Source organism: Mobula birostris, chromosome 13 (genome assembly GCF_030028105.1).
Source record: "Mobula birostris isolate sMobBir1 chromosome 13, sMobBir1.hap1, whole genome shotgun sequence".
Taxonomy (NCBI): domain Eukaryota; kingdom Metazoa; phylum Chordata; class Chondrichthyes; order Myliobatiformes; family Myliobatidae; genus Mobula; species Mobula birostris.
In genome coordinates, this window is record NC_092382.1 from 69,996,706 (window position 1) to 70,012,603 (window position 15,898).

Here is a 15,898-nt window from a genome sequence, read left to right on the forward strand (position 1 = left end):
CGTTAAAAAAAAAACTTATCCCCTGAAGTCTCCTCTGTACCTACTCCCAAGCACCGTAAACCTGTCCCCTCTTGTGGCAGCCATTTCAGCTCTGGGAAAAAGCCTCTGACTATCCACACGATCAATGCCTCTCATCATCTTACACACTTCTATCAGGTCACCTCTGATCCTCCGTCGCTCCAAGGAGAAAAGGCCGAGTATAAAGTCAAGGTTGATAGGCTCTTGTTCAGCAAAGATATCAAAGTTTACAGGAAGAAGGTAGTGGAATAGGATAGAAAGATAATAGATCAGTCATTATCGGTGGACAGAACCGAAGCGCTGAATGACACAAAAGCTCCCATATCTTCTGGTTATCGACGACAGATTAGATGTCATTTCGCCTATCTTAGTCACTGACAAGAGTTTATTGAGGATGACATTTGGAAGTACTTTGAATTACCGAATCACAAAAATTGAAGTCAGCACAATTGTTCAGAACTCTGCCAGGAAAATTTGAGAAGCTCACCCTCCCTTCTGCCAAACGGCGAGGAGAGAATGTTCTGTGCCCCGTTATGCATTAGCTGCACAACATACTCAACTATACGCCTCGGTGTGTGACCTACCTGTTGCAGAAAGCTACGAAGAAGAAGGAGTTGTTGAAATTGGCTTTCTGCTCAGTGAGTGTACGATTGAAGTAATTTGCCCGATTCAGGAAATCCCGACGAATCTTTTTGACAAAAACGTCCATTGTCGGTAAACGAGTTATAAATGCCTGCAAGATAAAAACATCGTAGAAATTGCAACAGAAAAATTCCGATACACACCCGTCTATCGACGCTGCACTGCCATTCAGTCAGATGTAAGGTTATATCAGAGATCCCCTCCGGTTTCTTTCACATACATCCCACTCTACTGAACGGCGACACGTTTCCTTTTCGCCTCTTCGGCATCCCGGGATATTCCAGATGAGACCGAACCCCCCAACGCCCCCACCATTCTGGTTCACTACAGCCACTGACCCTAGTCTGGCCACTGACTCGCCTTTGTTAAACCTGTCTGTTTAAAGAATTCCAACTGATTTGTCAGGTGTAATTTCCCCATAAGGTAACGGTGCTGAATTCGGCGTCCTTTATCGTTTGCCTTTCATTGAACCAAAATCCTTTCCCTTAATAATGAATAGCAAAAGCGTTATGTGGTGCAGAATTCCTCACCGGACTGGAAAACATTGATTATCCCACACTTGGGCCGCCGCTAGCTTTCCTCGAACCGCAATCTTGTCCCTAACTTCAGTAGCGGAAACACATGCAATCAATTAACCATCATCCTACAGTGAAAGCATCCTCATCTAGTTCCCGACCACATTCCGCCCTCGGCCTGCGGGCCGGACACAATATAACGTCTGATCAGCTAGCAGATGGTCCTCACTTGTGGGTTCGTTGGTGTTGGAGGATTTTCCCAATGTTCTTCGGGAAGCATCAAGTACATTGTAATATTTCCATCTCTGGTGAGTGAAAGGAGAAATAGTCCATTGCCATGCATCAGATATCCTGGGGGGTGATAAAGAAAGTTGTAAATATGTATTCCTTTCACTAGAATCTCAAACAGGAATTTCAATAGAAAGCGGTAGCACAGTTCAGGCACTCCACCCTATCAACTTGTGACACCAGCTTCAATAAATTAAGAACCGTGTTGCCAGATGACTTTGTTCCTCAGTGTGGTACTGCTCACTGTGTAAGACTTACGATGATTGGTCCTAATGACGTTGTAAAGATATTTCCCATGTTGGGAGAGTCTAGAATTACAGGGCACAACCTCATTAGATGGGAGCGCTTTCAAAGCAGAGAGTCGGAGAGATTTCTTTAACTATAGGGTGGCGGATCTGCGAAATTTGTTACCAGCAGACTGTGGAGCTCAGCTGACGGGGTGTATTTAAGGAAGAGATTAATAAGTTCTTGACTGGACATGACGTCAAAGGTTATGGGGAGAAGGCCGGGAACTGGTGTAGAGGAGGAGACAAATGAAAGGATCACCCATTCTTGAATAGCCGAGCAGATTCGATGGGCCACATAGCCTAATTCTGCTCCGATGCTTTATGGTCCTCTGGTCTTATGTTATGGACATAATGAATCATGATTGGAAGAAGTTGACAACTGTGAACTAAATGTCCAAGTTACAGATTGTATCCAGAGGAGAGACAGAAACGCAGAGGGGGCAGCGAATATATGCAAGTAGAATTGAAAGGAGTAACATATGGTCGGAAGGTGTTGAATCATTGTGGATAGAACTCAGGAACTGCAATGGTGAAAAATAGCTGATGGGAGATGTACAAAGTCTCTACTGTCACTGTGGAAGACAGTAGCACTTTGCTAGATGCTCCATTTCTCAGGCGTCATGAGGTGCGTGAAGTTGCCATTGACAGAGAATAGGGTTTGGTGAAGCTGAAAATGCTGAAGGTAGATAAATCGTCTAGACCAGATGGTGCATACTTTAGGGTTCTGAAAAAGGTGGCTGAAGAGATTGTGGAGGAATTAGTAATGATATAGTACTAGAATAAGTAAAGTTTGCAATGGTTGCGGAAGACTGTAAAATGGCAAATCGTAACCACTCTTCAAAAAGGGAGAGAGAGGCTTAAGAAAGGAATCTGTAGGTGATTACTTTTACCTCAGGGCTTGACAAGACGTTGGAGTCGATTAATAAGGATAAGGTCTCTGGGTACTTTAAGGCACATGAAAAAAAAAACGCCTTAGTCAGAAAATAGTTTTCTCAATGGAAAATCTTGCCTAAAAATCTGTTGGATTCTTTGAACATAAAGAGATAAGAAATAGCAGCAGGTGTCGGCCTCTGATGGTCGAGCCTGCTCCGCCATTCAATGAGTTCATGGACTCATCTCCACCTACCTGTCTTTCTGCAATAACAATTAATTCCCCTACTATATAAAAATCTATCCAAACTTGTTTTAAAGAATATTTACTGAGGTAGACTCCGCGCCTCCATTGTGCTGAGAATTCCACAGATTCTCCACTTTCTGGGAAAAAACATTTCCTCTTCATCCTGTTCTAAATTATTCCGACGAATTTGAGGCTATATCCCTTCGTTGTACTCTCGCTTATCAGTGCAAACAACCATCCCGCCTTTATCTTATAGAGCAACACACATAAAAGTTGCTGCGTTCACCAGCAACTTTTATGTGTGTTGCTTGAATTTCCAGCATCTGCAGAATTCCTGTTGTTTATCTTATAGAGGATTAATTTAGCCGCTTTCATAATTCCAGCTAGTAGAGTCCCAGGCAACTCAATCTCGCCTCATCGTCTCACCCCTCTCATCTCTGGATTCAATCTGTGGAATCTCCTCTGCAGGGCGCTCAACTCCAGTATATTCCTCCTCAAATAAGGAGACTAAACCTGCACACAGTACTGCAGGTGAAGCTGATCATACCCTGTACAGTTGCAGAATGGCCTCCTAGCTCTTAAATTGAATCCCTCTTGCAATGAAGACCAGCATTCCTTTTGCCTTCTTGATAGCCTGTTTCACCTGCACTCCAACCTTCTCTGATTCATGCCCGATCACTCCTAAGTCCCTCTGCACAGCAGCTTGCTGCATTTTTTTTTACATTTAAATAATAATCTGCTCTTCCATTTTCCCTTGCAAATTGGATGACCTCGCATTTAGCAAAATTGTAGTCCGCCAGCCAGACCCTTGCCGACTCACATAAGCTATCTATATCTCTCTGCAGACTCTCCGTATCTTCTGCACAATTGTATTTTCCTCTCAGTGTAGTATTATCAACATACGTAGACACACTGCACTCGTTCCCCTCTTCCAGATCGCTAATGTACATCCTGAACAGTTGCAGACCCAGCACCGACCCCTGCGGCAAAATGCAAACAACTGATTGCCAAACAGAGTAATATCTACGTATACCGACTCTCTCTTTTCCTCTGAGTTAATCAATCCTCTACCCATGCTAATACAGCACCCCAACTCTATGCATCCTTATCCCATGTATGTCTTTCATGTTTTACCTTATTAAACGCCTTCCGGAACTCCTAGTAAATAACGTCCATCTGTCCCCCTCTATCCACTGGGCTCGTTAAATTATGAAATAACTCCAGTAAGTTTCTCAAGCGAAGCCTACCTTCCCTGAATCCATGCCGTGTCTGCCTGATGGATCCATCTGTTTCCAGATGTTTCGCTATTTCTTTGCTAATGATGGCTTCAAACATTTTCACAGCTACGGATGTTAATCTAACTGGCCTATAGTTACATGTCTTTTGCCTATATCCTTTTTTTTTAATGGTGACGTGACATTTGCCGTCTTCCGTTTTACGGGGAGCTGCTCAGAGTCCAGTACATTTTGGTAAGCATCTACTATAACTTCTACTATTTTTTTCAGTTCCGAGGGACCCTGATCAAGTTTGTTCAGCACCACCTCTTTCTTGCTATCGGTTATATCGAGGTCCTTACCTCCTATCTCATCCATAACAGCTCTCTTTGGTATATTAGATGTGTGCTCAACGGTGAAGACAGGCACAGAATGTTCATTCCAAGCCTCGGGTATTTCCTGATTACCCGACATCAATTCCCCCTTCCCAATATCCAGGGGACATCCATTCACTTTAGCTAACCTTTTCCGATTTATAAAATTATCAAAAAAAAACAACATTTTTTCTATTGCAAACACGAGGAAATCTACAGATGCTAGAATTTCAAGCAAAGCATAAAAAAAATTCTGGTGAACGCAGCGGGCCAGGCAGCATCTATTGAAAGAGATACAATCGACGTTTCAGGCAGAGACCCTTCGTCAGGACTAATTGAAAGATGAGTTAGTAAGAGTAACACTCTTTCTGTTCTTTTTTTTTTCATTGTGTGGTATTGTGCAAGAAAACCATTAAGGTTGCACTCTGTGAAATCTTCCTCAGGACTGCCTCGCCCAATCATTTGCTCAATCTACGTGCAAGTAAAATACCCCCATGATAACTGCTGTCCGTTCTTACATGCCTCAGATATTTCTCTGTTTATTGCTCTGCCACTGTAATGTTATTATTCGGTGACCGACAGACAACTCCCACGAGTGATGTTTTCCCTTTCTTAATCACTTCCCAGATGGATTCAATATTCTGCTCCTCAAATCTTGCATCGCCTCTCACTATAGCCCTGAACTCATCTTTGAATAGGAGCGCTATCCCACCTCCCGTACTTTTCTGTCTATCCATCCGTATTACCTTATATACTTGGATATTTAATACCCTATCCTCATCACCTTGCAACCAAGTCTCTGTGACAGACACTAAATAGTACCCCTTGGTTCTGTGCCGCAAGTTCATTGACCTTATTTCGAATACTGCGGGAATTCCAATGAATTGCCCTGACACTGATATTTTAATCATTTGCTCTTTTGTGCTTGACTGTTCGATACTCCATACTTTTCCCTTTTTTATCTTTTGCATTTACTTATTTTATCGACACTTTTCTTTTTATTACTTTATGCATACTTATCCAAATTGTTGAACACACCCTCTTGCAATTTAGTTTAAAGCCATGTCCACAGCCCTAATTATGTATCCAGGTCACATCACGTTTCAGCTGGAGCCCGTCCCATAGGCACATCTCCATTCTTCCCCAATACTGGTGTCAATTTCCCATGAATTCAAACCCACTGCTCCCACACTAATCCTTGAACTGCGATCAGATCTTTTTGTTCCTATGCCAATTTGCATAAATAATTGAAAAATAATAAGCAGAGTAGTCAAAGGAGAATTCGATGATGCAGTGTACATAGATTTTCTGAAGCCCTTTGACAAGATGCCACTTATGAGGCTGGTGAACAAACTACGAGCCTGTGGTATTACAGGAAACATTCTAGCATGGATAGAACAGTAGCTACTTGGTCGGACGCAAAGAGTGGGACTAAAGTAAGCCGTTTCTTGTTGAATGCAGGCACCCAGTTGTGTTCCAATTGGGAGTCTATTGGGCTCGCTATTTTTTACATTTGGGATTTCATCTGGGGAATTAATGACCTGTAGAAAAGTGAAAAGTTGCACATGTCGCAGGGAGGGGCAATATTCTCGTTGTCCCATTTGATGGAACTGTTCGGGAGGATTTAATCTAATTTGACAGCGTGTGGGACCTTGATGAATGGACTCACGGTAGGACGGATGTTTTTTATTTAAGCGTGCTGTCAGACTCTTAGGAAGAGCAGCAGATGAAAAGCCAAAATTGCAGTCAGCAGGGTGAACATCAGTGCATTAGGAATGCACAATCAAAAGCGATAACAAATACGGCACTCAAAGTGCTATATCTCAGTTCACGGAGTACAAGAAACAAGGTAGATGATATTGTTCCATAGTTGCTAATTGTCAGTTATGATGTTGTGGCCATCACTGAATCATGGCTGAAAGGTAGTTGTAAAAACCCAGGATAAAGGTTTCTCCGTGCTCCTGTCAGTGACCTGTGAACCTGTTTGGGCAACTAGGAAGAAGCAGAAGAAGAAGAAGAAGAGGAAGAGGAGGAGAAGAAGAAGAAGAAGAGGAGAAGGAGAAGAAGGAGAAGAAGGAGAAGAAGAAGAAGAGAAGAAGAAGAAGGAGAAGAAGGAAGAGGAAGGGGAAGAAGGAGAAGGAAGGAGAAGAAGGAGAAGGAAGAGGAAGAAGAAGAAGAAGAAGAGGAGGAGAAGAAGAAGAAGAACAGGAGGAGGAGAAGAAGAAGAAGCAGGAGGAGAAGGAGGAGAAGGAAGAGAAGGAAGAGGAAGAAGAAGAAGAAGAGGAAGAGGAGGAGAAGAAGAAGAGGAAGAGGAGGAGGAGAAGAAGAAGAAGAAGAAGGAGGAGGAGAAGGAGGAGAAGGAAGAGGAAGAGGAGAAGAAGAAGAAGAAGAGGAAGAAGAGAAGAAGAAGAAGAAGGAGAAGAAGAAGAAGGAAGAGGAAGAAGAAGGAGAAGAAAAAGAAGAAGAAGGAGGAGAAGAAGAAGAAGGAAGAGGAAGAAGAAGGAGAAGAAAAAGAAGAAAAAGAAGAGGAAGAAGAAGAAGAAGAGGAAGAAGAAGAGGAAGAGGAGGAGAAGAAGAAGAAGAAGGAGAAGTAGGAGGAGAAGGAAGAGGAAGAAGAAGAAGAGGAAGAGGAGGAGAAGAAGAAGAAGAAGAGGAAGAGGAGAAGAAGAAGAAGAGGAAGAGGAGGAGAAGAAGAAGAAGAAGAGGAAGAGGAGGAGGAGAAGAAGAAGAAGGAGGAGGAGGAGAAGGAAGAGAAGTAAGAGAAGGAAGAGGAAGAAGAAGAAGAAGAAGAGAAGAAGAAGAAAGAGAAGGAAGAGGAAGATGAAGAAGAAGAAGTAGGAGAAGAAGAAGAAAAGAAGACGACGACAACGACGACGAAAACGACTTGGACTTTTGCCGAGCATAATAAGGACTAGCACTAGGGAGCAGATGGGAGGGTTATTGGAGGGGTATATATGTGAAATATGATGCAGGTTCCTGTACGTGGAGAATGGTGGGTGTGTGGAACGCGCGGCCAAGGGCGTAGAATGAGACAGATACTTTCGGAGAATTGAAGAAACTCCAAAATGGGCACACGGATGAGAAATTAAAAGGGAGGCTACGCAGGACAGAGGGTTAAATTGATCTCACGCTGGATAAAGTGTCAGGACATCATCGTGCCCCGGAGAGTCTGTGCCACGTTGTACTCTTATGTTCGGTGATACTGTAATTTTCTCTTTATTAAACTGAAATTTATTCACGGCTGTGATTTCAATCCTCTCCGATTTGCTGATCTACCATAACCGTTCCACATTCACAAACACTCTGTTGGAATATGGTGCTACCAGTAAAGCTGAATTCATCATGGATTATGGCTCAGGCCTTTGGACTGCAAACACTCTTAACCTTCTGGAAAAAAAAATGCCGCTGTTTTCAACTGATCGATTACTTGATAAAGACTTCCACATGACTGTGCAGGCACATCGCGAGGGGGAGCGGTATGCAGCTGCTCGCTGCCACATAGACTGGGTCGCCCTGCAATGGTGAAGATGCAGAGCGGACAGCTGCGAAACAGCTGGGTTGTGACAGTCACCACTTCTTTCCTGACATCCCAACCCACCCACACTCCCAACCTACCTGCGGAATTGCCCCGCACTGTATAGTCGATTAGGATGTGCATGAAAGTGTCAACTACGCGACTGATGCTAGCATCCACGTGTGTTCCAACCCAGACCGATTCCTTGTAACGCCGGATCTGTCGATATACGATGCTATTGTTAGTGTGCGGAGTTGGAAGTCTGGGACTGTGGTGTGGGGCTTGGAGAGGGGTGGGAAGCAAGATTAGCAGACAGTGAAGTGGCACCATAACCTCAAGGTAAATAGTACAGCCACACGGCACTGACGAGGCGAAGGGCTCAACGTGCCACAAGTAACTCTGAGCAGGTACAACAGGTACTCCGCACCTGTGACATCAGCCCTTTAAAAACGCAAACACTAGAAAATCTGCATATGCTGGAAATTCAAGCAGCACACACAAAATACTGGTGGAACGCAGCAGGCCAGGCAGCATCTATGATAGATACTGCCTGGCCTGCTGAGTTCCACCACCATTTTGTGTGTGTTGCATCAGTCTCTTCTGGGACTTCCGGCAGGGCGGTAGCGTAATGTAGCGACTAGCGTAGAGATTTATAGCTCTATGCACACGACCATCACTGCACTCCCGGCTGTAAAGAGTATCGGTGTTCTCTCTGTAATCGCGTGGGTTAGTTCGGGTGCTCCGGTGGGCCTTGTACATTCCGTGGACGTACGTGTCAGGCTTAGAAATTTGTGGAGCTCCGAAAGCGGCAGCAGAAGTGTGCCGATCCTTGCAAACTGCCCGCCACTCAACATTAGAATATATTGGGCGCCGATGCAAACGCCGGATTTACTGTATGTTTCAATATTTAATTTGGATTCGAAATTGGCTGTGTGGGAGAAGACAGAGAGTGGAAGTGGATGATCGCTTCGCAGACTGGAGACCTGTAACTAGTGGTGTGCCTTAGGGATCTGTGCTGAGACCATTGTTATTTGTTTTCTATATCAGTGATCTAGATTATAATGAATCAGCAAGTTTGCTGGTGACTCTAAGATTCGAGGCGTTGTGGACAGCGAGGAAGGCTTTCAAACTTGCAGAGGGATCTGGACCAACAGCAAAAATGGGCCAGAAAATGGCAGATGGAATTTAATGCAGACAAGTGTGAGGTGTTGCATTTTGGAAGCACAAATCAAGGTAGGACATACACAGTAAATGATAGGGCACTGAGGAGTGCGGAGGAACAAAGCGATCTGGGAGTTCAGGTACATGATTCCCTTAAAGTGGCGTCACAGGTTGACAGGGTAGTAAAGAAGGCTTTTGGCATCCTGTCATTCATAAGTCAAAGTATTGAATATAGGAGTTAGGATGTTTTGGTGAGGTTGTATAAGACATTGGTGAGGCCAAGTTTGGAGTGTTCTGTGCATTTATGGTCACCTAACAATAGGAAGGATATCAGTAAGATTGAAAGAGTGCAGAACAGGTTTACTAGGATATGCCGGGTCTTCAGGAGTTGAGTTAGAGGGAAAGATTGAACAGGTTAGGACTTTACTGCTTGGAGAGCAGAAGAATGAGGGGAGATTTAATAGAGGTTTACAAAATTATGAGGGGTATAGACAGAGTAAATGCGATTAGGGTCTTTCCAGTTATATTAGGAGAGATAAATACGAGAGGACATGGCATTAGGGTGAAAGGGGAAAGGTTTTAAGAGAACATTAGGGGGAACGTCTTCACTCAGGGAGTGGTGGGAGTGTGGAACGAGCTGCCAGCTGACGTGGTAAATGCGGGCTCACTCTTAAGTTTGAAGAATAATTTGGACAGATACATGGATCGAAGAGCTCTGGAGGGTTATGGATTGGATGCAGGTCAATGGCAGCAGCGCAATGAAGTTTCGGCACAGACTAGAACCATAGAACCATAAAACATTACAGTACAGAAACAGGACTTTTGGCCTTTCTTGGCTGTGCCGAACCATTTTTTTCTGCCTAGGTCCACTAACCTGCACCTGGACCATATCCCTCCATGCACCTCTCATCCATGCACCTGTCCAAGTTTTTCTTAAATGTTCAAAGTGAGTCCGCATTTACCACTTCATCTAGCAGCTCATTCCACACTCCCACCACTCTCTGTGCGAAGAAGCCTCTCTTAATGTTCTCTTTAAACTTCTCCCCTTTCATCCTTAACCCATGTCCTGTGTTTTTTTTTATTCTCCCCTAGCCTCAGTGGAAAAAAAACCTGCTTGCCTTCACTCTATCTATACCCATCATAATTTTATATACCTCTATCTATTCAACCTTTCTCTGTAACTCTGTTTCTCAAGTCCTGGCAACGTCCTTGTAAACCTTCACTGCACTCTTTCAATCTTATTTATATCCTTCCTGTAATTTGGTAACCAAAAGTGCACACAATACTCAAAATTCGGCCTCACCAATGCCTTGTGCAACTTCACTATAACATTCCAACTCTGATACTCAATACTTTGATTTATAAAGGCCAATGTACCAAAAGCTCTCTTTACGACCCTATCTACCCATGACGCCACTTTTAGGGAATTTTGTATCTGTGTTCCCAGATCCCTCTGTTCTACTGCACTCCTCATTGCCCTAACACTTACCTTGTATGTTCTACATTGGTTTGTCCTTCCAAAGCGCAATACCTCACACTTGTCTGTATTAAACTCCATCTGCCATTTTTTCAGCCCATTTTTCCAGCTGTCCTAAATCCCTCTGGACGTTTTGAAAACCTTCCTCACTGTGCACTACACCACCAATCTTTGTATCATCAGCGAATTTGCTGACCCAATTTACCCCATTATCATCCAGGTCATTGATATAGATAATAAATAACAATAGACCCAGCACTGATCCCTGAGTCACACTACTAGTCACAGGCCTCCACTCAGAGAAGCAATCCTCCACTACCACTCTCTGACTTCTTCCATTGAGTCAATGTCTAATCCAATTTACTACATTTCCATGTATACCTAGCGAATGTATCTTCCTAACTAACCTCCCATGCGGGACCTCGTCAAAGGTCATGTAGACAACATACACTTTCCTGGTAACCTCCTCGAAAAATTCCAACAGATTTGTTAAACATGACCTACCACGCACAAAGCCACGTTGACGCTCCCTGATAAGTCCCTGTCTACCCAAATACCTGTAGATCCTTTCTCTTAGTACTCCTTCCAATAATTTACCTACTACCGGCCTATAATTTCCCGGATTATCTTTACAGCATTTTTTAAACAGAGGAACCACATGAACTATCCTCAAATCCTTCGGCACCTCACTGGTAGATACCAATATTTTAAATATATCTGCCAGGGCCCCTGTAATTTCAACACTAGTCTCCTTCAAGGTCCGAGGGAATACTCTGTCAGGTCCTGGGGATTTATCTACTCTGATTTGACTCAAGATATCAAGCATCTCCCCCTCTTCAATCTGAATAGATTCCATGATCTCACTACTTGATTCTCTCAATTCCATAGACTTCATGCCAGTGTTCGTAGTAAATACAGACGCAAAAACCGACTTAAGATCTCCCCCATTTCTTTTGGTTCCATACATAGCCGACCACTCTGATCTTCAAGAGGACCAATTTTATCCCTTACTATCCTTTTATTCTTAGTATACCTGTAAAAGCTCTTCGGATTATCCTTCACTTTGACTGCCAAGGCAATCTCATGTCTTCTTTTAGCTCTCCTGATTTCTTAAGTTTATTTTTGCACTTTTTATACTCCTCAAGCACCTTACTTCCTCCTTGTTTCCTGTACATGTCATACATCTCCATCTTCATCTTTATCAGAGTTCCGATATCCTTTGAGAACCAAGGTTCCTTACACTTATTCACTTTGCCTTTAATCCAGACAGGAGCACACAAACTCTGCACTCTCAAAATTTCACCTTTGAAGGCCTCTCACTTACCAATCACATCCTTGGCAGAGAACAACCTGTCCCAATCCACGCCTTTTAGATCCTTTCCCATTTCTTCAAATTTTGCCTTTTTCCAGTTTAGAACCTCAACGCGAGGACCAGATCTACCTTTATCCATGATCAAGTTGAAACTAATTGTGTTATGATCACTGGAACCAAAGTATTCCCCTACACACACTTCTGTCACCTGTCCTAACTCGTTTCCTAATAGGAAATCTAATATTGTATTCTCTCTAGTTGTTGCCTCTATATATTGACTAGAAAAAAAAAAAATCCTGAACACATTTTACAAACTCGAACCCGTCTAGACCTTTACCAGTGTTGGAGTCCCAAGCAATATGTGTAAAGTTTAAATCCTCTACTATCACAACTTTATGTTTCCTGCCGTTGTCTGCTATCTCTGTGCAGATTTGCTCCTCCAACTCTCGCTGACTATTGGGTGGTCTAGAATACAATCCCATCAACGTGGTCATACCTTTCCTGTTTCTCAGTTCCACCCATATGGCCTCGGTAGACAAGCCCTCTAATCTGTCCTGCCTGAGCACTGCTGTGACATTTTCCTGACTAGCAAAGCCACACCACTAAAAGGGACGAATGACCTTTTTTTCTGTGCTGTAGTGTTCTATAGTTCTATGGTTCTATATAGCATAGAACATAGAACATAGAACACCAGAGCACAGGAACAGGTCCCTCGGATCACCGTATTGCGTCTAGTCTATTAAATTCGTAATCAAATGGCTAAGTGAAATAATATCCCTTCCCTTCTCACTGTCCGTATGCTTTCATTCCCCTCTAACCAGGTAGAGTAATCTAGTAGAGCGCTTCTATACCCGCTTCAAAGAATGCGCAACCTTCCTATAATTGTTGCTTTACCCTTCACACATTCCCTCCCAGGCCAAAGTGGGGGTTAATTGTCTGTTGTCCTTCTGTTGCTACAGATACCACTGTATGAGGGGTAAGGATTTCCAGGGTTCCGAACCAGTGACGAAAGATCGTATGTGATTCACCCCAGGTCCTGATGCAACGTGACGAGAAGGAGCATGCTCATGGCTGTTCCTGAAGAGTGTGGTTTATGCAAGTCGCCGGCTGCTAATTGGATACACAGATGAAGATGCTGAGCTATGATAGGCGACTAGGTGGCTGCCTGGAGATGAGATGGGTTATCCGATAAATGAACAGATCCGGCTGAAGGAGAGACGGTGGCTCGGTCTGAAGGAGGGAGGGAACAGTGATGTTCGCGAACACGTTACCTGATAATCCGCAGTGGTGCACAGGACATCCGAATCCAGACAATGACTGGAAGCAGAAACACATTGAGAGAATTAAACAGCTCAGTTGCAGCACAGGAATCAGTCATCCCACACAGTTCACAGGGCAATGGATCATCAGAAGTGAGCCAACGGAGTCTCACAGACCAAAAACCACCAGTGTAAGAGGAAGCGACACTGAGAGAGGGGTGCACTGGACAAGTGGGAGGCGGGTTGTTGGGAAGGAGTTTGGGTTGGTGAGGTATGCTGTGCTGGAGAGCAAAGCAGGGCAAAGGTATGATGCGGCGCTGGGTACAGCAGCGATAGAAAATGCTGCGGTTATCAGTAAGGTAGGCAGAGCTTGAATGCCACAGGGGACTCTGTAGACAGCATGGGGCAGAAGGAGTCCTCAGGGGAGATGCGCGGAAGGTGGGCTAGGACAGAGGATTAGTGAGTGTGGACGTATGGAATGCCAGAGAGTCTACACAGCAAGTGAAGCTGGACAGAGGTGTTGAGTTGAGAAAGTGAATGCGGCTGGGAGAGATTGGGACTGAAAACACGAGGTCGCGCCGAGGGAAACGCGGCTGAGGAGTGGTGGGACTATATCAGGTCGATTGCGATCATGTGGCAAAGGCGTATGCAGCCCCTCGATGACGTGTTGAATTGGTTGGTCGTCGGACGTGCGAGAGTAATTCTCCTTTTTCGGCTTTTGACTGCGATTGTTTTATTTTCTTTTTTTTTTAATCAAAGGAGCTCCGTTAGGAGCTCTTGTAGTGCATGTTACAAAGCGTCTCCTGTTACTGACGTGACTGGGCGCAAATGTTCAATCCTTATACCCTGTTGTCGTTCTTGTCCCGGGATACGTAGCAGAGAGAAAGGGATTTACGCGGGGCGGTTTGGAGAGGCGGAGCTGGTGCAGGGACGTGGGATTGGGGAAGAAGGCGAGGCAACCAGGACACGGACAGAGCCGGGACAGGGACGGCGACGTGGCTGAGGAGGGTGCGGAGCTGGACACGGAATCGGGCAGACCGACAGATGTAGGGTTGCGGACGGAATGGAACTTGGCTTAGACCTTACCTGTCACCCAACCCCTCCTCGATGACAAGTGCGGCAACCAGCAGAAATAGAGACAGCATGATCACACTGTGGGAAATAGAATCAGTCACTGCCCAGAATTTGCCAATGCATTAAGACCGTTCACTTGGTTGTATAGCAAGCAACCCTTTAACACACTGAAACCATTTTAGTACTTAATACCAGGCTACAAAGCCACAACTTCAGTGTGTTGGTCCTGATGCTAGGGAGTACGATGGTCTCAACATCCACGCACCGTTCCACCTAACACACTCTGCAGCGTATTCCAGGTTCCAGAACCCCCAGCAAATATATATAGTTAAAAACTGGTCTCTACACAATCCTGCCGAACCGCTCACCCGCATCTTGGATCTATATTGTGCTCTATTGAAATATCTGATACACGGGATATAATTCCCATCGGGTCGAACGTCTTAGTTAATCTCCTCCACACTAGAAAAATAAGGGCACACAGCACTGTGGGGAAGGGGATGAAGAAGGGCGAGAGAAGGGGCGGAGAGAGGCGGAAAAGGATGGGTGCTGGAAGAGGTGGGCTATTGGGAAAGAAACTGCGGGACGGAGATACCCTTTTATATGGGCTTCATAGCAAGTTTTTTTTTTTCCCTGAATCTCCGTATTTGAGATAAAATAATTTCTCTGCCGCATGAGATGATCCAATCTCAGCGGAAATGAGACATTTATTTTGTTCCTACAAAGCTGATCCACATTCTCCATTGCCCAAGCTCACTGCTTTCCTCTCTCTCCTCAGTTCTAGTGAAGCTCACTGGAACTAAACTGTCACCACTTCCTCTTCCTACAGCTGGTGCCCGAGCGAAATATTTATTTATTCTAATTTACAACCTTTCTGTCTTCATGTTGCACTGTTGCAACAAGCAAAACATATCGCCCATATGTCCGTGATATTTTACATCATTCGGAGTGTGTTTGGAACCCTGATCCAAAACACTTGAAGCAAGGAAAATATGCTCCCTGTCTCCAACCTGCTGAGTGCTTGTCAATTGGATACGCTTCAATCTCTATAACTAACTGTCTGACTATCTATCTATCTATCTGTCCATTTATCTCAATCTACGAATGAATGAATGAATCGATCTATCTGTTTATATATCGGTCTATCTGTCTATCTATCTATATGTAAATCTATCCAACCATTTTTATTTATTTTTTTGCCATTCTTTCTGCCTTTGCACTGTGCTGCTGCCACAAAAACACAAATTTCACAATCACGCAGTATCTCAGAGAATATAAACCTGATTCTGATTCTGATTGTTAATTCCTCCTTAAAAGGACAGACCAGCATCCTTCCACAGGGGATTGTCCCTGCACTTTGGAAGACCAAAACTGTCAACAGTACTCTGGTGTATCTGCAACAATGGCGCGTTCAACTGGAATGAACTTTGCTCACTTCAGTAATCAGGCTGCCTAGGTATAAAGACCAGCAGTGAGTTCGGGATTTGTTACTCCAGGATGGTCTGTGACGTGCTGGCACAGCTACACACTCTGGACATCACTGTCAACAGGTCTCTGCTCATTTAGTAATGACTCAGTTTTCGGCACCAAGCCAGATGGGCTTATGTTTATGTATCTGCTATCGTCACCCACTGACTCATAGCTAC

General features: G+C 44.3%; 1 long non-coding RNA gene across 1 annotated transcript; it reads right to left on the reverse strand.

The window, feature by feature from the left end:
* Positions 1-1,409: 1,409 nt before the first annotated feature.
* LOC140206949 (uncharacterized) lies at positions 1,410-13,239 on the reverse strand. The gene is made up of 3 exons (XR_011888437.1): positions 13,191-13,239; positions 8,071-8,188; positions 1,410-1,526 (listed from the first exon to the last, which is right to left on the reverse strand). It is a non-coding gene; the product is annotated as an uncharacterized lncRNA (long non-coding RNA).
* Positions 13,240-15,898: the final 2,659 nt, after the last annotated feature.